Raw genomic sequence first — 10465 nt, 5'->3', positions numbered from 1 at the left:
TGCAATACTAATGACAATGAGTGTGCTAAATTTTTTTAATTAATAAACTAAAAATAATGCTTAATCAATGAACTCATAACCAAGAAAACTATACATAAATATTGACCATGACCAAGAGCCCACCCAAGCTCTGATACCATGTTAACAATCCTAAAATGGGATTGATCATGGTGATAGACATAGATTAAGAAACATAATTAAGGTGGATCAAACCACACAAGAAACTCCATGAGAGAGAGAGAGAGAGAGAGAGAGAGAGAGATTTCACACTCAAGACACAAGCTCTATTGCATATCTTAATTGAACCATACAATGATATAGGCCCTCTAGCGCCTTATCCCACTTTACACATCAGCATGCCATGTGGCAACCTCTACTCCACATCCTCTTTTGTGGCTCTCATAAATCACACCCCGTACAATAATATCTTACACCTCTAAGGTGATTTTCCACACACGCATAAATCACACCCCGTACAATAATATCTTACACCTCTAAGGTGATTTTCCACACACGCATAAACCGAGCTTACATATTTCAACATGGACCACCATAACCTAGCCCCATGAGGACCTTATTATGATTAGTGATATCTACTGCAAAGTGCTCCCCAACAAGGGCAAAGTGAGCCTGTTCGAGGAGGAAGACATACTCGTCTTCCCGAACATGTCATAGGATTTTATCTTTACCCTACTTATAAAGTTGGCCTGCAATGAGTTGGTAGGGGGCTACCTATTTTATTAGACGGCGGGCTCGGTCTCTATTGAGGAGGGGATCTATAGGTAAGCCATTGGCTAAGAAGTGTGCCACCTCCTCGCTCCATTTAGGAATCATGCATAGATGGAATAGGGCAGCATAGATGGAATAGGGCAGCATCTGATAATTCATCATCTACTCCCACACTGGTAGTTCACCGTTGGGAATCCTTGACATGTGGTCTACTAGAACATGCTGAGAAAGTGAAGCCAGTGAAGTCAAACTCGAGCAATATAAGTAGCCACTTGGTGATTATGCCTGTCATATAAGGCTTGTTTACCAAGTATAGAAGAGCTTGATGGTCTACGAAGAAAGTAAACTTAGTTGCCAAAAGATAATGGTGAAACTTCTTGACCATGTAGACCATGGCTAACCCTTCTCTCTCAGTTGTGGTGTAATTTCTCTCTGCTTCATTGAGTTGGTGCCTCGCAAAGCTAATGGGGAAATCCATCTTGTGCTCTCCCGGTTGGGCCGCCAACACATAGCCAATAGCAAAAGCTAAGGCATCGATGTGGACGTGGAAAATGATGTCCCAACTAGGGAACCTAAGAATTGGAGTGCTTGCCAAAGCTTTTTTGAGTGTAGTGTAAGCCCTTTGGCATTCTTCAATCCACTCAAAGACAATGAGGAAGAGGTCGAGCAATATCAGTGTACATAAAAATGAATTGTCGATAGTAGCTCATAACCCATGAAGCGTTGGACTCCTTTGAAGCTAGTGGGTGGGGGCAGCTCGAGGTTGGCTGCCCTTTGTTGCTGTCATCAGTAGAGATTCCCTACTGGGAGATAATGTGTCCCAAGATCACTCCATGCCAAACCCAAAATTGACATTTTAGTGGGTTCAACGAGGTGTGGTATAGCCTGCACCTTTCTAGCACTTTACGCAAACATGCAAGATACTCCTTCCAGGAGGAATTGACACAAAGGTCATCAATGAAGACCTCGACGAATTTCCAAAGATATTCCTTGTAAGTCATGCACATGAGACGTTGGAAGGTGCCGGGGGCGTTGGTCAACCCAAAGGGCATACCACGGTATGCATATGTGCCCCATTTAGTGGGCAAAGGTTATTTTGTGCTGGTCCTTGGGATCGACTAGTACATGATTGTGCCTAGAGAATCCATCAAGGAAGCTATAGGCTTTCTTTGCTACCACTCGTTCTAGCACGTGTTCTATGAAAGGTAAGGGATAATGATCCCTAATGGTGGCAGCATTGACTTTTTTAAGGTCGACACACACTCTGACTTTTCCATTCTTCTTATTAGGCACTATTACAATGGGTGATACCCATTCCGTATGCTCAATCTTGTAGATGAATCCGGCATCAATGAGTCTGTCGATTTCTTCGTGGACCATCTTGGAGTATTTTGGGTTCATCGGATAAGCCCATTTTTTGATCAGCCTGGCTCAATCAACCATTAGAATGGTGTGCTTGACTACTTCTGGAGGTACACCTTTCATGCCCATGTACTTCCAAGTGCAACAATCTTGGAATTCTGTAAGTAAAGCGTGAAGCTTAGTCACACTTATGGGTATCTAAATTGTCTGGGAAGATGTATTGTTTTGGCCCAGGGAATCCCTTAGGCCTATGAGTTCTATGGGAGCACGCACCCCTTGACAGCTTTGTTCTAATAACTTGTTCAAGTTTTTGGGTGGCAACATTGGGCACAGGTATGCTGAACTGAGCATGTATAGAGACGTAATCTCTTGCCCGTTTGCCATAGAGCAAACCTTGTACCAGTGCGTCTAGGCAAAATGTCCAGTGTAGCAAGGATATGCATCTAGTTCCTAGAGTCTTCTGGCTCTAGGAGAGGTGCACATCCCTCACTCTCCTTTTCATCTTCAAGTTTCTTATGGGATGTTTGACAAAGATGGACTGTAGTGGACCGGGTTGTGAGTCCTCTGCAAATGGCCTGCCACTCATTGGGTGTACCTTCCACATGTGTAGATTGATCTTGAATGTTAGATCTTTTCTCCAAATGTATATGTGGACGGTATCCCAATCATGAATCATTTTAGATTCTCTCATGAATGGTCTGCCAAAGTTTCAATTGTAAGAGACTGGCTGGCATCCAAAATTCATCACCACAAAGGTGTGGCGGTAAGTAGTTCCCAGGATCTTAATCTTAAGATCACTCAGTAGACTAATGGGTCTAGTTGTGGCTCCATCAACAAGTTTAACCAACAATGTGGTGTCATCCAAGGTGGGTGCTCCCCATTTTTCCTAAGATTGTTTAGTAACAATGCTTACTCCTACTCCTCCATCCAAGATTGCTATAACTTGAAGACCATCGAAGGTTATTGGTAAGGCTGCATTGAGTTCATCACCTTCGAAGTACTATCCGAGATTATTCACTCGAACTCTAGGGGTCCCAATTACCTTATGGGGTACATGAAATTCTTCTACCTCAAATTCATTAGAGCTCTCAAGCTCCATAATTTCGTGCATGCCTACCCCGAGGTGTCCTTCCATCCAATCCTTCAAATCATTCCATAGATTTGGGCTACTTTGGAGTAAAATGCCGATAGGGATTTGGACCTGAGAAGAGAGGAAGGAGAGACCTACGCAGAGTCTCTTGGAACGGGGGTAGTTCCATGAGGAAGGTTGGTTTGGCTTAGCCTTAAGCTATTTTGAGTGTACGGGATGGGAACAGGGATTTCTGTGCTCATTCCCCTAAGATGGTCATCCCCCAGGTTTCTAAGATATTCGGCCACCCTGTTTCCCTGCTGGTGGGTAGCTGCTATAGTGGAAGCTGCTACATCTGTTAACCTTTGTGGGAGTGGCTGGTCTAGGAGCTCTCCAGAATATACTTAAGCATCTTTCGCATGTCTCAAATTTGAGGCCGATGGGCATGGCTCGAGGTAGGCAATAGGAGGGTCATCTCCCATTTGCGCTTGGCACTCCCTGTCCAACTCTTGGGCTGCCAAGAGTCTCTCCTTTTCTTCAAGGGGGTTAGGATACTCAATGAGCGTTTTCAGTAGTTGACGCATGTCAATAGGTTCTCTAGCTCGGGTGGCAGCCCGTAGCAAATATTCCTCTTCAGATGAAGAAGTCGATGTGTGAGTTGTCGTGCCATTTTCTGAACCGCTTTTGACACTCGGCTCTCATCCTTGCCGATTTTTGTCATTTTCTTTCTTGAGCACCTAGTCGCTCATGCTTGTTATGAGGCTCTTGCTTTTGACCCTAGTCTCGTGAGGTTGATGCCTCCACACCGGCGTGAGCTATGGCCCTTTGTCGGTTTTGCAGTCTTGTTACAGTGTTGAGAGGGAGTGCTCGGATGAAGCCATCTCTAACACTCAGCGGTCGTTAAGGCTGGTGCTGGGATTAACTTCGTGAACCTTTTCCCATCATTCCCGATCTTAGCGAGCAATACTTATACATGTGATCAATACCACACCCTACACACAATGGGGTCATGGCGGGAGCACCCGCCGCCGCAGAGGTACTCGTTGTTCCTTTCTTGTTGGGACACTTAGCCACTCGGTGAGGTCCCACACAATCTTAGCATTATATGGGTGGTCGTTTAGTCATCCGATTCATGTTACTGGCCCGCGGTATTGGGGCTGCTAAGTACACAGGGTACATTTGATCTCCCTCCATAAGGTAGTGACTTAAAATTTGAGAGGACGGGCTTGTAGGCTCTTGGGTTTCATAAATAGGAACTTCTAGAATTTCCCCCTTGTTCCCATCTTCAAAGATTTCTGTTAGGGTTAACTAACGAACTAGTGCAACTCTTGGCAATGGGGATTGACGTGGAAGAACCGGGGTGGTAAGAGCATTTCAAGTACCCTCAGGATTCCTCTTTGGGCCACTTCTTGGCCATGTTGAGGTGCGTTATGAAGCGTAGGTACTGGCAAGGCCAACGGTTGCCTAGGGTTGGTGAAGGTAGAGCTCGAGCTAGGGTCGCTTTCTAATGATAGCAGTTGGAAACTCATGATTGCCCCATTTTACAAAATATGTACAGTAGAGGCTTGGGCGGGGTCTCAGGTGTGGACACTCCATGCTAGTATGGTTAGCTCGACAGACAGTGCACCATACAAGATCCCTCTTAGGATAAAGATGGAGTTGACCTCCCCGATCCTGACCTTGGCTGGTTCTCCATTGTTGGGTCATTTGCTACCAATTACTCTACATTTTGTCCTAATGTGTACATAAGTGTTGTAAATATTTGAAAATCAACCATTAAACCTCTAGCCCAACTACTCCTAACTAGCCTCAAGCTTAAATTGCCATCCTAAACTTGTATGGTCATGGTAAGCAATCATAGTAAGAGGAAAATCATCTAGCATGGATGTTAGGTAAGCATAAGTTGTGGTGAGTCATTAAAGTTCATCAATACCATTGTAATGATTATGTGTTTGAAGGGGGGTGTTGAAATATGCACCAAACACATCCCTAGAAGAATGGGGCCAAATGGACCATGTACATGTGAAAGGGACCAAATCACTTAGCTAGTGGGTGAAGCTTCTCTAGCACGTAGTTTTGTGTTTAACCACTTGTTTTGAAGAAACCACTAGGTGGTATTGAGTTGTATGGAATCTATAAAAGGGAACTTGCCTATGAAGTAATCAATCAACCATTTTGCCCAACATTATTGTCTCTTTTATGTGTATACATCATTTTACACTATTCTTCTTTATCATGTGTTTTAACCTAGCACTAGTATTTGATCCACCACAGCCAACTTGCACATGGCTTTCAATATTTCAACATGGTATCAGAGTGGGTTGCTCTCCTCGCCTTGCTCTCCTCATCGTCTGCTCTTGCTTGTGTGTACATGCTGTTGGGCTGACTGTGTAAGGCTTTTGCACCCAAGCTCACCATGGCCCCTGACCAAGCTGCTACTGCCATGGCCAAGCCAATGCGGCCTCTAAGCCTAAGCCACTGTCAAGCCCCTGAGCCAAGCCATCGTACTCGCTATAGCCTCTATCGTGATCATCATGGAGCCAAGTTTGACGCCAAGGGAGGTGTTGGGAAGCCGTCTCCTCCTGCTGCGGGTAGTATTATCCCATATATTGTAAGAGGGGTTAAAAACCCCTCTTACATATATTGTAAGAGGGGTAGTATTATCCCATATATTGTAAGAGGGGTTAAAAACCCTTAGTGTAAGGGTCAAAAAGACCCTTAGGCCTCCCACATCCCTCCACAAGCCTTTACGGGTGAGTGGATTGAGGGATGCTGGGCTCTGTGGGAGGCTCGAACGGCTAGGCAACTTCGTGCGCTTACTCGCCATCTCAACACGAAGGAGCATCCAAGTGTGTAATGGAGTAAGGCCACAAGACAAGCTAGCACACCCACATTGGGAAATCGCATTTGCGGCTCTAAAGCAAGACCCAACGACACACGCTTCGGCAAGCTAAGGTAAGCTCTTGAGTTGAGCACCATGTAAGATTCGTCACAAGAGCACACAAGTGGAGTTAGTTATAACATCATTTTGCATTAAAAATTCAAAATTATTTTTTATCTCTTCTTTTTGGTTTCTTCTTCTTGAATTTGTGTTAACACAAAGGGTCGTAAGGACAGTTCTAGAATAGATCTTCATGTCAATGAATTCTTAATGCTGGTAAATGGAATTAGCTAAGGGTCTAAGGACCACTGCATAGATTCATATTCTACATCCTAATGCTCATTATTTATCCTAAAGCCTTTTTGTACCGAAGATATCTTTTTATAAAATATATAATTCATATAGCAAAATACTTCATATGAAAGAAAACAAGAAATAAATTGGTATGCACTGCTTTATTTAAGAAGTACACAAATAATAGCACATTTTTTGTATTTAAAATTTTATTCAAGCTAAATAATGCAACCCAAGTGACAAATAAATATTCGTGTGCATGATGGCATTGCAACTAAGGTATTGTAGTCCTCGTGATCTGAGTAATTAAGCCCTCTAGTCTTTGTGAAGGAAAAAGGGTCTCACAAAAAATTGTTTGTACAACAAGCATGTATGATGTGTTGCTAGATTAGGAACTAAACATTCGTCTTGGATGGTAAGGGCACTTACATTTTCCCATAGTGCATGGAAACAAAAACCTCATGAACTACATACTTGAAATTATTAGTGATTTTATAGGTGGTATGCCTTGGTTAAGTGTGCATTATCATCTTTGTTTGGGTGGGTGCCCATCAATTGTGTTCAATGATTGGCCATGTGAAACTTCTCTCCTTGAGCCACCACTCATATAGGCTAGCATTATCACTAGCATACCACTCTCTTGCCAGACACTCACCTCCTCACTATGCAAACCACCATCTTTTGTCAAGGTTCACCCCATGAACGTAAGGTGTTTTACATTTGAAATAATACGTTGCTCATAGGTTGGTGGTGCTAGTGCAATGGATAGAAGTGGCAATAAAAGTATTTTGAGCAAGAATTATAGAGCTTTGCAAAGACAATTGAAGCACAAGGTATTGTACTTGTGGATTGTTAGATGCATGAGAAGGATGTACAATGCATAAGGTGCTATCACCATGTTGAAAGACACGAAGTCAAGGTGGATTAGAAGCCCACACTAACTAAAGACAAGTTTCAATGCCCAAAGTGGCCCAACTACATGATGGAAAGAAGTCATTTTAAATTAGCCACTCAATGTAATTGGTGATTATAGTAATTGATGCCTATGACAAAACACATAGTTTAAAAGGCTAGGATTGAGTTTGAAAGTATAAGCCCCAAAGGGAAAGGTTGATTTGAGTTATAAATAACTCTTATGGTTTGGGAATAAGAGGATTTAAAGTTAAACATACACATAAAACTTCTCCTTGAGTCAAGAGAGAACCGTATTGCTTGACATCCTTCTAATGAGTGGAAGGAAGCACGCAATGTAGAATGAGACGCTTGAGTAAGTGTAGGACTAAAGAGTGAGATTGACAATTTGAAAGTACAAGCCCGAATTGGAAATTCATTTATCAAAGTATCTTGAAAAGAAATTATGTAGACGGAAGCATCTCATCTACATAATCTTTTTGATCTAGAAAAGCCTATGTGCATTTTTATAACTATTGGGTTGACAAAAATTTCACACCATGCTCTTTATACATCATGCATGAAATTCATGACCCTAAACATAGTGATTTCAAAAGAGTGGAAGCATGAATAATCATGATTTCTTGAAAGAACAGACAACAGATTGTACAAACAATTGAAGCACTAACACCTAGATTCACTTTGCAACGGAGAGCACCTAGCCCGAATTACAACTCACACCTACATGAGAGAAACCTCTCAAACAAAAACTTATTGACATAGACTTGTTCATCTTGTTTATGTGATCAGCTTCCATGTTTAGCTTTTGTGGAGTCACTAAACTAGGAGTTCTTTCTCCCATAAGTCAAATTATACAATGACATAGCTCATACCACCATGGAGGCACGCACTCATTCGTGGTGCTTCCAAAGTTTTTTTGTTTATTGGTAAATTTACTAAACTATTCGTGGTTATTTTGTTGCCATATATTGGTGCGCGCAATACTTCTGAAATTGCCAAGTGTAGGCATTAGGGGAGTATGCATCCTTTCGGACATGACCACACATAAGAGGAGCTTCTACATGCCTCATCTCAAGGTCTAGAATAGGTATTAATACAAGGGCTATTTCCTACCCTCATTTTGAAGGCGCATTATTCCTCAAAGATGGCATTTTTTAATGGTGGATCTCTCTCTCTCTCTCTCTCTCTCTCTCTCTCTCAAACACACACACACCCCACGCGAGCGCGCACACACATGACTTCAATTTAAAGAAGTTAGCTTATAAAGCACATGATCACCTTGGTAGAGAGCATTGATAACGAACTCTACACAAAAAACACTCCTCATAGAGCTACAATACATATCAAACAGAAAGTTCACACACAACTATCTTTTTTAAAGGAATTTGGCTCTCAAAGCAGGTGATCAACTTGGTAGAGTGCATTGATAGTCAACTCTAAACAAAAACATGACTCGGAATCGCTCTATTACAGTTCAAAAGGAAAAACATCAAAAGACCATCATATATGTCGACACGAGTTCTGCATCTCAGTAGGCCTAGTTACCAGTCTTATTGCATGCTTGACCCCAAAACTACGATGGTTTAAAAGAAATTATGGAATTATAACCATGGGGGGTGATCGTAGATCTCCAATCTCAAAACTGATACAGTACCCAAACACCCTGTTGTGGGTGTCAGCTATCCAATAGCATAGCTTTATTTACAGGAATTTTTATTTGTTCTCTCGACATCAGCAACCATTCATTGCAACATTGCAGAGCAGTCAAATCTGTAGCCTGTTGTTGCTGATCTGTCAGAACTTTAGTGCACCATCATTCTGCTATTGCTGATCTGTCAGAACTGTAGCTCATCAGAAGTGTACTCCCCCTACAACTCTTGCTGATCTGTCAGAGATGTAACTCATCAGAAGTGTACTCCCCAGGAAAAGGACTGGGGGGACTTTTTTCCCTCACAGAAAATGGGTTGCCACTAATGTGGCTTGCCATTTTCTGAACCAAGAAAAATTCTCCAAGCCCTTTGCCTAATCCTTTTAAAAAAACCTTCATTATGTACATATTGGGAAGAAAAGCTACACGGGCACGTGATCCTCTCATCCCACTAGAGAGAGAGAGCATGATCTCTTCTGAGAGCTAGACGTACCCAACCCCAAAGATCTCAGCCCTCCACTCATCAGCTGCAGATCCACAATATCCTTCGGCGACCCTGGGAGCGCTCCCGTCACAAGAGGGAGGCTCTATTCTAAAGAAGGATGGTATCATTGGATACCCCATTATACACACTGGCACCTTGATCAACCACATGGCTACCTATATTGTATTCACTGATAGCACAGATAGCTCTCTTCCAGCTTTTTCCATTACTCAATACTTGCAGGTATTGTACTGGAGTTTGGGGTCTCTCTCTCTCACTCACGCACGCACGCACTCAAAACATAGTTACATACTCTCTCTCTCTCTCTCTCTCTCTCTCTCTCTCACACACACACATAACACTCAGTTATGTGTGTGTATATGTATATGTATATGTATATGTATATGTATGTATGTATATGCATGTATGTATGCATGCACGTATATACTTGTGTGGCACCCACGCACACACATATATGTATATATATATAGATATGTGTGTAGCCCCTCTACCGAGAGAGCACCTCAAATATACATATGTGTGTGTGCTGTATATATATATATATATATATATATATATATATATATATATGTATATGCACACACATACACAAATGGTTCCACCATCGGATCCAGTGACGAGTGAAGCGCCTACCGTTAGATCGCCAGATTATGGTTCCTATTCAAGCCTGGTGGGAGCGTCGGCCGAGCAGGAGGCGCACAGGGGCGCACAACAAGAGGTCCAGAAGCTCCCGCCCATCGAAGGTTTCCGGATTGCAGGCTATCATTTGGCAGAAGGAGGCCGCCCATCTCACCACGCTGAAGAAAAGGGCGCTGCTGAAGCCCATCGCATCGTCACCGGAAGAAGACGGCACAAGGAGGGGCCTCTTTGTCCCGCTTAAATTAACGCCCACAACTTACAAGTAGGCAACGGTGCTTCTATGACGTCAAAACCAAACGCAAGGACGAAACTCAAGAACCACATCCAAAGGAATTAGCAAGTTGAGTTGAGCTATTTCTTCTCTTTGCCTGTACTCTCTTGCTCTAGTAGAGCTCCTTCTATCTCGTGTAACACCAATGGCAGTCC

The 10465-nt window shown here is 42.8% G+C and overlaps 1 long non-coding RNA gene across 1 annotated transcript; it reads right to left on the bottom strand.

Moving 5' to 3' along the window:
- Positions 1 to 8684: 8684 nt before the first annotated feature.
- Positions 8685 to 10264, bottom strand: LOC147639365 (uncharacterized). Its single transcript, XR_015264737.1, has 2 exons — positions 10034 to 10264; positions 8685 to 9132 (listed from the first exon to the last, which is right to left on the bottom strand). It is a non-coding gene; the product is annotated as an uncharacterized LOC147639365 (long non-coding RNA).
- Between the last annotated feature and the right edge of the window lie 201 nt (positions 10265 to 10465).

This window comes from Cibotium barometz, chromosome 4, assembly GCF_041138505.1.
Source record: "Cibotium barometz isolate CiBa-2024 chromosome 4, ASM4113850v1, whole genome shotgun sequence".
Taxonomy (NCBI): domain Eukaryota; kingdom Viridiplantae; phylum Streptophyta; class Polypodiopsida; order Cyatheales; family Cibotiaceae; genus Cibotium; species Cibotium barometz.
Note: the sequence above shows the minus strand (reverse complement) of the source record. Positions and strands in the feature narration are given on the sequence as shown.